Raw genomic sequence first — 11,729 nt, forward strand, 5'->3', positions numbered from 1 at the left:
ATTTGTAGCGAGCAAGTAACGATAGTAGTAACAAAAGTGCAGCAAGGTAGCACAATCCTTTTGAGGCAAAGGACATGCCAAAACGGTCTCTTATGATAAGCAAAGCGTTCTTGAGGGTACACGAGAATTTCATCTAGTCACTTTCATCATGTTGGTTTAATTTGTGTTCGGTACTTTGATAATTTGATATGTGGGTGGACCGGTACTTAGGTGATGTTCTTACTTGAACAAGCCTCCTACTTATGATTAACCCTCCCGCAAGCATCCGCAACTATGAGAAAAGTATTAAGAATAAATTCTAACCATAGCATTAAACTTTTGGATCCAGTCGGTCCCTTATGGAATAGCGCATAAACTGGGGTTTAAGCTTCTGTCACTCTCGCAACCCATCATCTAATTGCTACTCCACAATGCATTCCCTTAGGCCCAAATATGGTGAAGTGTCATGTAGTCGACGTTCACATGACACCACTAAGGGAATCACAACATACATACTATCAAAATATCGAACACATGTAACATGATTTCTCCCGTGACCTCAAGAACAAAAGTAACTACTCACAAATGATAATCATGCTCAAGATCAGAGGGATATTAAATAGCATAATGGATCTGAACATATAATCTTCCACCGAATAAACCATATAGTAATCAGCTACAAGATGTAATCAACACTACTAGTCACCCACAAGCACCAATCTATAGTTCCAGTAACAAGATTGACCACAAGAGATGAACTAGGGTTTGAGATGAGATGGTGTTGTTGAAGATGTTGATGGAGATTTCCCTCCCCAAGATGTGAGAGTTATTGGTGATGATGATGACGATGATTTCCCCCTCTGAGAGGGAAGTTCCCCCGGCGGAATCGCTCCGCCGGAGGGCAAAAGTGCTCCTGCCCAAGTTCCGCCTCGAGACGGCGGCACTCTATCCCGAAAGTCCCATCCTTATATTTTCTATGTCAAAATGACCTATATACCAGAAGATGGGCACTGGAGGTGGGCTTGGGTGAGCACAACCCACCAGGGCACGCGTGGGCTCCCTGGCGCACCCAGGTGGGTTGTACCCACTTGGTGGGGCCCCTCTGGTAGTTATTTGCTCCAATATTACTCAAATATTCCATAAAAAATCTCCGTGAAGTTTCAGCTTGTTTGGAGTTGTGAAGAATAGGTAGTCTGACATAGCTTTTCTAGGTCCAGATTTCCAACTGCCGGAACTCTCCCTCTTTGTGTATACCTTGCATATTATGAGAGAAAAGGCATTAGAATTACTCCAAAAAACATTATTATAGATAAATACATTATAAATAATAGTAAGAAAACATGATGCAAAATGGACGTATCGACTCCCCAAAGGTTAGACCTCGCTTGTCCTCAAGCAAAAACCGAAATCGAAAACATGTCCACATGCTTAGAGAGAGAGAGAGAGAGAGAGGTGTTGATAAAAATAAAATACACACATAGAAGCATCATGTTGATTATTATAACATCAACAATATTAAACATAAGACTTTTATCATAGGACTTTTATCATACACTTCTCATGAATAAGTAACAATTCATCACACAATTGAAGTATAAAGCAAAAACTCTATTAAAACCCAACAAACTATGTTCTCAGTCAACTTTGCAACTACAATTCATCATCTTTTCAGGAAGGGTCGCGTATCGGAGCCTTTAGGCAAGTCCACATACTCAACCATCATATAGTCTTCTATGATTGCTAACACTCACCGCGTACACATGAGCAAAACGTTTCAACCGGACACATAAAAAGATAGGGGCTTATAGTTTCGCCTCCCAACGTATTCACCTCAAGGGTGATGTCAACAATAATAACTCATGCTATCTATATTCAATTGGACATATGTGCCTAGATCTTTCCTCACTACATGATGCTTGCCAAAGGAGAAAAATAAAAAGGAATAGAAGGAAAACTTTGACTCTTTGCATAAAAGTAAATACATAAAATTAAAAGATAGGCCGTTCGCAGAGGGAAGCAGAGGTTTCCATGCACTTATTTGTTTGTATGCTCAACCCCTTAGTGTAAGAGAATGTCACGTTGCATTGCCCCTTGTGATAGCGACCTTTATTATGCACTCGATTGCTTTTATTCTTCACCATCACAAGTTCGTGCAACGCTCAATTTTCTCTTACACCAAATGATCTCACACTTTTAGAAGCAATTTTATTGCCTTTTTGCACCGATGACAACTTACTTGATGGATCTTGCTCAATCCCTAGGTAGGTATGGTGGACACTTGAAAATAAGATTTGGGTTTAAGGGTTTTTAGATGCACAAGTAGTATCTCTACTTAGTGTGGAATTTTTGGCTAGCAAAGATAGGGGGCAAGCACCACAAGTTATAGGATCTATGACAATATGACTTCTATGTGAATATAAACAAACATAAACCATTAAGTTGTCTTCCTTCTCCAACGTCAACAATTTTGGCATATAATATTTTGATGAGGGCTCACAATCACAAAAGATTTCTAGGATAGTATATTTATATGTGAATCTTCTCTTCCCTTATTAATTCTTTCATGAGTTGCATCATTGACTAATGTTATGTTTGTCAATCTCTAATAAAATTTTCTACTTATACTTTTCCTTATGTGGTGTCATCACCTACCGTAAGATTAGTACATGATCTTTTCTTCATTTATTTCCTTTCTTTTATTTATCTTATTTCTCTTTTTCTTTCTTCTTTCTTTTCTTTTATTTGCAACATGAGATTAAAGAAAGCAAAGACTCAAACTAAACTTTATTATATAACTTGCACCGATTACAAGGATAGATCAATAAGGAAACTCGCAAAGAAGAAATGATCGAACTAAACTTTTATTCATCTAAAGCAAAAGATTGAACTAAAATAAGTAAAGGCAAAAAGATAGTGGGATGATACGATACCGGGGCACCTCCCCCAAGCTTGGCGGAAGCCAAGGGGAGTGCCCATACCCGATACTCAGTTCTCTTTTGGTGGTGAAGAAGATGATGGTGATGATGAAGTAGTATTCTGTTGGGGAACGTAGTAATTTCAAAAAAATCCTACGCACACACAGGATCATGGTGATGAATAGCAACGAGAGGGGAGAGTGTGTCCACGTACCCTCGTAGACCGAAAGCGGAAGCGTTAGCACAACGCGGTTGATGTAGTCGTACATCTTCACGATCCGACCGATCCAAGTACCGAACGCACGACACCTCCGAGTTCAGCACACGTTCAGCTCGATGACGTCTCACGAACTCCGATCCAGCAGAGCTTCACAGGAGAGTTTCGTCAGCACGACGGCGTGATGACGGTGATGATGATGCTACCGACGCAGGGCTTCGCCTAAGCACCGCTACGATATGATCGAGGTGGATTATGGTGGAGGGGGGCACCGCACACGGCTGGGAGAGATCAACAGATCAACTTGTGTGTCTAGAGGTGCCCCTGCCCCCGTATATAAAGGAGAAAGGGGGGAGGCCGGCTGGCCCCTGTAGGCGCGCCAGGAGGAGGAGTCCTCCTCCTAGTAGGAGTAGGACTCCCTTCTTTCCTACTCCTACTAGGAGGGGGAAAGGAAGGGGGAGAGGGAGAAGGAAAGGGGGGCGCCGCCCCCTCTCCTAGTCCAATTCGGACCAGAGGGGGAGGGGCGCGCGGCCTGCCCTAGGCCAGCCCCGTCTCTCTCCACTAAGGCCCATAAGGCCCACTATTTCTCCCGAGGGGGGGGGGGTTTCGGTAACCCTCCGGCTCTCCGGTTTTCTCCGAAACCACCCGGAACACTTCCGGTGTCCGAATATAGTCGTCCAATATATCGATCTTTATGTCTCGACCATTTCGAGACTGCTCGTCATGTCCGTGATCATATCCGGGACTCTGAACTACCTTCGGTACATCAAAACACAAAAACCCATAATACCGATCGTCACTGAAGTTTAAGCGTGCGGACCCTACGGGTTCGAGAACTATGTAGACATGACCGAGACACGTCTCCGGTCAATAACCAATAGTGGAACCTGGATGCTCATATTGTCTCCCACATATTCTACGAAGATCTTTATCGGTCAAACCGCATAACAACATACATTGTTCCCTTTGTCATCGGTATGTTACTTGCCCGAGATTCGATCGTCGGTATCTCAATACCTAGTTCAATCTCGTTACCGGCAAGTCTCTTTACTCGTTCTGTAATACATCATCTCGCAACTAACTCATTAGTTACAATGCTTGCAAGGCTTATAGTGATGTGCATTACCGAGTGGGCCCAGAGATACCTCTCCGACAATCAGAGTGACAAATCCTAATCTTGACCTATGACAACTCAACAAGTACCATCGGAGACACCTGTAGAGCACCTTTATGATCACCCAGTTACGTTGTGATGTTTGGTAGCACATAAAGTGTTCCTCCGGTAATCCGGAGTTGCATAACCTCATAGTCATAGGAACATGTATGAGTCATGAAGAAAGCAGTAGTAGTAAACTAAACAATCAAGTGCTAAGCTAACGGAATGGGTCAAGTCAATCACATCATTCTCCTAATGATGTGATCCCGTCAATCAAATGACAAGTCATGTCTATGGTTAGGAAACTTAACAATCTTTGATTAATGAGCTAGTCAAGTAGAGGCATACTAGTGACACTCTGTTTGTCTATGTATTCACACATGTACTAAGTTTCTGGTTAATACAATTCTAGCATGAATAATAAACATTTATCATGATATGAGGAAATAAATAATAACTTTATTATTGCCTCTAGGGCATATTTCCTTCATATTCTCCAATATAACCATGAGTAGATCCTTCAAACCTTGAATCTCCTGAAGGGCTTGATGAATTAATTCAATATTTTTATTCACCTCACCCATTATGTGTTTATTCTCCAGGCCCCACGGTTTTGTTCCTGCACCGTTTTCTCTTGGCCGAGATATGTTCCAATTGGACGGTATGTGCCTACGAGGAGTATTTTCGAACCCATAATTGTGAATCAAATTGCGAAAATTGTTACTATGTAACCTGTGTAAAGGCCTCCTCGGAGGGAGTTCTTCTTGCACTTCTTGACTTGATTGATTGTGTGAAGATCCCATGGCTTGATGAGGATTGGGGTGAGTATAGATGCCTGCTAGTGTGCCTCTCGCGGAGGTCGGAGAGTGAACCCCAAAAGTATTTCCCTCCTCTTCCTCCATAGCAGCCTCTCCAGCTTCATCTCTCCTTAGATCCTCCCGAATCACCCTTGTGTCTTCTTCTCCGTTATTGAAAGGTGAGGAAGACATGATGTTAGTCTAGCTGAATCTGTTAGAAAACAACAAGAAAAGAGAACAGAGGATTTCTCTGTGATACGGTGATTAACAGGTTCGGGAAGTATATATAGATTTTTTATCTTGGGGGGTCAAGTAAACTGTAGAAAAACGGAGTCCGAAAGGTGTCCCAGGTGGGCACAACCCACCTAGGCGCGCCGGGCAAGCCTGGCGCGCCCTGGTGTCTTCTGCCCACCAGAGTACGCTTCCAGGAAGTTTCTTTATTTCCTAAATTTTTAAATATTCGAAAACTGATAAAAAATATTTTTGCGGATTTTTCGGAGTCCGTTTACTTACCGTATCACATACCTCCTTATTTTCACGATTCTGGAGTGTTCTGGAAGGACTCTTTTATATGTTCTTCTAGTGTCAAAGTTTGGATAATATTACTTTCAACATTAATGGGTGTACCTGAGATATAATGCTTTATTCGTTGCCCATTGACAACCTTCGGGTTAGTACCTTCGGAATTATTTATTTTGATGGCTCCAGACCGATAAGCCTCCTCGATAACATAGGGGCCTTCCCATTTTGAGAGGAGTTTTCCTGCAAAGAATTTGAAACGAGAGTTATACAAAAGAACATATTCTCCGACTTTAAACTCATGCTTTTGGATTCTTTTGTCATGCCATCTTTTAACTTTTTCTTTGAATAATTTTGCATTTTCATAAGCTTGGGTTCTCCATTCATCTAAAGAGATAATATCAAATAACCTCTTTTCACCAGCCAGTTTGAAATCATAATTGAGCTCTTTGATGGCCCAATATGCTTTATGTTCTAACTCAAGAGGCAAATGACAAGCTTTTCCATACACCATTTTATAAGGAGACATACCCATAGGATTTTTATATGCTGCTCTATAAGCCCAAAGTGTATCATCTAATTTCTTAGACCAATTCTTCCTGGACCTATTGACAATCTTTTGCAAAATTAATTTTATTTCTCTATTGCTAAGCTCAACTTGACCACTAGACTGAGGATGATAAGGTGATGCAATTCTATGGTTAACATCATACTTGGCAAGCATTTTACGGAATGCACCATGAATAAAGTGTGAACCACCATCAGTCATTAAATATCTAGGGACTCCAAACCTTGGGAAAATAACTTCCTTAAGCATTTTAATAGAGGTGTTGTGATCAACACTACTGCTTGGAATAGCTTCTACCCATTTAATAACATAATCAACAGCAACCAAAATATGTGTATACCCATTAGAGGAAGGAAAAGGTCCCATGTAATCAAATCCCCAAACATCAAATGGTTAAATGGCAAGTGAATAATTCATAGACATTTCTTGACGCTTACCTATTCTTTGACATTCATCACAAGATAAGATGAACTTATCGACATCCTTGAAGAGAGTAGGCCAACAAAATCCAGATTGTAATACCTTGTGAGCAGTTCTATCTCCAGCATGATGCCCTCCATACGCTTCGGAGTGACATTTCTTTAGGATTTGTCCCTGTTCATGCTCAGGTACACAATGTCTAATAATACCACCTACTCCTTCTTTATAAAGATGTGGGTCATCCCAAAAGTAATATCTCAAATCATAGAAGAATTTTTTTCTTTTGTTGGTATGTGAAGCTAGGTGGTAAATATTTAGCAACAATGTAATTAGCATAATCAGCATACCAAGGAGTACTGTGAGCAACATTATTGCAGCTAACTGCTCATCAGGAAAACTATCATCATTAGGTAGTGGGTCATCACGCACATTTTCAAGCCAAGATAAATTATCAGCTACGGGGTTCTCAGCTCCTTTTCTATCAATGATATGTAAATCAAATTCTTGTAACAAGAGAACCCATCAAGTAAGTCTAAGTTTAGCATCTTTATTTTCCATAAGATATTTAATAGCAGCATGGTTTGTGTGAACAGTTACTTTGGAATCAACAATATAAGGTCTAAATTTGTAACAAGCAAACACCACAGCTAAGAATTCTTTTTTAGTAGTAGCATAATTTCTTTGAGCACTGTCAAGAGTTTTACTAGCATAATGAATAACATTCAGTTTCTTATCAACTCTTTATCCTAGAACAACACCAACAACATAATCACTAGCATCACACATAATTTCAAAAGGCAAGTTCCAATCAGGTGGTTGAACAATAGGTGCAGAAATCAAGGCTTTCTTGAGTGATTCAAAGGCTTCTAAACAATCATCATAAAAAACAAAAGGAATATCCTTTTGCAAAAGATTCGTAAGAGGCATAGAAAATTTAGGGAAGTCTTTGATAAATCTCCTATAGAAACCAACATGACCTAAGAAACTACGAATACCTTTTATATCTTTAGGACATGGCATTTTCTCAATTGCATCAACCTTAGCTTTGTCCACTTCAATACCTCTTTCAGAAATTTTATGACCCAAGACAATGCCTTCATTAACCATAAAGTGACACTTCTCCCAATTCAAGACAAGATTTGTTTGTTCACATCTCTGCAAAACTCACTCAAGATTGCTCAAACAATCATCAAAAGACTTCCATAAATAGAGAATTCATCCATGAAAACCTCAACAATGTTTTCACAAAAGTCATAGAATATAGCAGTCATACATCTTTGAAAGGTAGCAGGTGCATTACATAAACCGAAAGGCATACGTCTATAATCGTAGGTTCCAATGGGACAAGTAAAAGTGGTCTTTTCTTGATCAGGTTGAGAAACATGTATTTGTGAAAAAACAGAATATCCATCAAGGAAGTAAAAGTGTGTGTGCTTAGATAATCTTTCAAGCATTTGATCAATAAAAGGTAGAGGGTAATGATCTTTGCTAGTTGCTTTATTTAATTTTCTAAAATCTATTACCATTCTATAGCCTATAACAATTCTTTGTGGAATAAGTTCATTCTTATCATTAGGAACAACAGTTATACCTCCTTTCTTAGGGACACAATGAAAAGGACTTACCCATCTACTATCAGCTATAGGATAGATTATACCTGCTTCCAGAAGCTTTAATATTTCTGTTCTTACCACTTCTTTCATTTTCGGATTTAACCGACGTTGATGATCAACAACAGGTTTAGCATCAGGTTCCATATTAATTTTGTGCTAACATAGAGTGGGACTAATGCCCTTTATATCTTCTAGAGTATATCCAATAGCAGCCTGGTGCTTCCTTAGAACTTTCAATAATCTTTCTTCTTCGTGTTCTAAAAGGTTAGCACTGATAATAACAGGATATATCTTCTTTTCATCAAGACAAGCATATTTCAAAGTGTCTGGTAATTGTTTTAATTCAAACACAGGATCACATTTAGGTGGAGGAGGACCTCCTAGATTTTCAATAGGCAAGTTGTGTTTAAGTAGATGATGTTGTTCAAAGAAAATTTATCTATTTCATTTCTTTCATGCATATGTAAATCATTTTCATGGTCTAGCAAATATTGTTCTAAAGGATAAGTTGGTGGTATAGCAATAGAAGCAAGACCAATTAATTCATCCTTACTAGGCAATTATTTTTCATGAAGCTTTCTACTAAACTTGGAAATATTAAACTCATGAGACTCATCACCAAAACTAACACCGACATTTTGCTTCTCACAATCTATCTTAGCATTAACAGTTTGCTTCTCACAATCTATTTTATTTTCCCACACAAGACTTCAACATCTCTAACAATCCCAATTGGTGATATAGTGTCTCTATTAGCAAGTTTAATAGTAACATCTATCTCTTCTATCTCTGCGGGTGCCATGTCTTTTCATAATTTCCTGATATAAGGTATAAGGAATAGCACTCACACTAGCACCTATGTCACATAAACCATGATAACAGTGATCTCTGATACGTCCATTTTGCATCATGCTTTTATATCAATATTTATTGCATTATGGGCTGTTATTACACATTATGTCACAATACTTATGCCTATTCTCTCTTATTTTACAAGGTTTACATAAAGAGGGAGAATGCCGACAGCTGGGATTCTGGCTGGAAAAGGAGCAAATATTAGAGACCTATTCTGCACAGCTCCAAAAGTCCTGAAACTTCACGGATGATGTTTTCCAAATATATAAAAACATTGAGCGCAAGAACTTCACCAGGGGGCCACACCCTACCCACGAGGGTGGGGGCGCACCCTACCCCCCTGGGCGCCCCCTACCTCATGGGCCCCCTGGTGGCCCTCTGGTGACCATCTTCTGCTATATGGACTCTTTCGATGGAAAAAAAATCATAAGCCATCTTCTCGGACGAAACTCCGCCGCCACGAGGCGGAACCTTGGCGGAACCAATCTAGGGTTCTGGCGGGGCTGTTCTGCCGGGGAAACTTCCCTCCCGGAGGGGGAAATCATCGCCATCGTCATCACCAACGCTCCTCTCATCGGGAGAGGGCAATCTCCATCAACATCTTCAATAGCACCATCTCATCTCAAAATCCTAGTTTATCTCTTGTATCCAATTCTTGTCTCCAAGTCCGGGATTGGTGCTAGTAGGTTGCTAGTAGTGTTAATTACTCCTTGTAGTTGATGCTAGTTGGTTTAATTGGTGGAAGATCATATGTTCAGATCCTATATGCACATTAATACCCCTCTGATTATGAACATGTTTATGCTTTGTGAGTAGTTACTTTTGTTCCTGAGGACATGGGAGAAGTCTTGCTATTAGTAGTCATGTGAATTTGGTATTCGTTCGATATTTTGATGAGATGTATGTTGTCTCTCCTCTAGTGGTGTTATGTGAACGTCGACTACATGACACTTCACCATTATTTGGGCCTAGAGGAAGGCATTGGGAAGTAATAAGTAGATGATGGGTTGCTAGAGTGACAGAAGCTTAAACCCTAGTTTATGCGTTGCTTTGTAAGGGGCTGATTTGGATCCATATGTTTCATGCTATGGTTAGGTTTACCTTAATACTTTTGTTGTATTTGCAGATGCTTGCAATAGAGGTTAATCATAAGTGGGATGCTTGTCCAAGTAAGGGCAGCACCCAAGCACCGGTCCACCCACATACCAAATTATCAAAGTACCGAACGCGAATCATATGAGCGTGATGAAAACTAGCTTGACGATATTCCCATGTGTCCTCGGGAGCGCTTTACATCATATAAGAGTTTGTCCAGGCTTGTCCTTTGCTACAAAAAGTATTGGGCCACCTTGCTGCACCTTATTTACTTTTGTCACTTGTTGCTCATTACAAATTATCTTATCACAAAACTATCCGTTACCACTTATTTCAGTACTTGCAGAGAATACCTTGCTGGAATCCGCTTATAATTTCCTTCTGCTCCTCGTTGGGTTCGACACTCTTACTTATCGAAAGGACTATGATAGATCCCCTATACTTGTGGGTCATAAAGACTCTTTTCTGGCGCCGTTGCCGGGGAGTGAAGCGCCTTTGGTAGGTGGAATTTGGTAAGGAAAAATTTATATAGTGTGCTAAAATTTACTATCACTTGTTACTATGGAAAGTAATCCTCTGAGGGGCTTGTTCGGGGTATCTTCACCCCGACCAGCAGAGCAAAGAGTTGCTCCTCAACCTACTGAACCTACTGAAAATGAAAATGCTTGCTTTGAAATTCCTTTGGGTATGGTAGTAAAGCTGCTAGCTAATCCTTTTTAGGAGATGGAACAAAACATCCTGATGAGCATCTAATATATGTGGATGAAGTTTGTGGATTATTTAAGCTTGTAGGTGTACCCGGAGATGTTCTTAAGAAGAAGGTCTTCCCTTTATCTTTGAGGGGAGATGCATCGACATGGTATAGGCTATGTGATGATATGGAGTCTTGGAACTACAAACGATTGAAATTGGAATTTCATCAAAGTTTTATCCTATGCATCTTGTTCACCGTGATCGCAATTATATATATAATTTTTGGCCTCGCGAAGGAGAAATCATCGCTCAAGCTTGGGGGAGGCTTAAATCAATGTTATATTCATGCCCCAATCATGAGCTCTTAAGAGAATTATGCTCGGCTTTCTGTTAACAATCGCACCATGCTTGATACTTCTTGTGCTGGCTCTTTTATGATGAAGACTATTGAATTCAAATGGGATTTATTGGAAAGAATTAAACACAACTTCGAAGATTGGGACCTCGAGAATGGTAAGGAGTCAGGTATGACACCTAGTTTTGATTGTGTTAAATCTTTTATGGATACCGATATTTTTCGTAACTTTAGCACTAAATATGGACTTGACTCTGAGATAGTAGCTTCTTTCTGTGAATCTTTTGCTGCTTATGTTGATCTCCCCAAGGAGAAGTGGTTTAAATATCATCCTCCCATAGAAGTAAAAGTAGCTGCACCTATTAAAGTTGAAGAAAAGACTATTACTTATAATGATCCTATTGTTCCTACTTCTTATGTTGAGAAACCGCCTTTCCCTGTTAGGATAAAGGATCATGCTAAAGCTTCAAATGTGGTTCGTAAAAGCAATATTAAAACATATACACCTCCTGAGCAAGTTAAAGTTGAACCTAATATTGCTATTGTT

Source organism: Triticum urartu, chromosome 2 (genome assembly GCF_003073215.2).
Source record: "Triticum urartu cultivar G1812 chromosome 2, Tu2.1, whole genome shotgun sequence".
Classification (NCBI taxonomy): domain Eukaryota; kingdom Viridiplantae; phylum Streptophyta; class Magnoliopsida; order Poales; family Poaceae; genus Triticum; species Triticum urartu.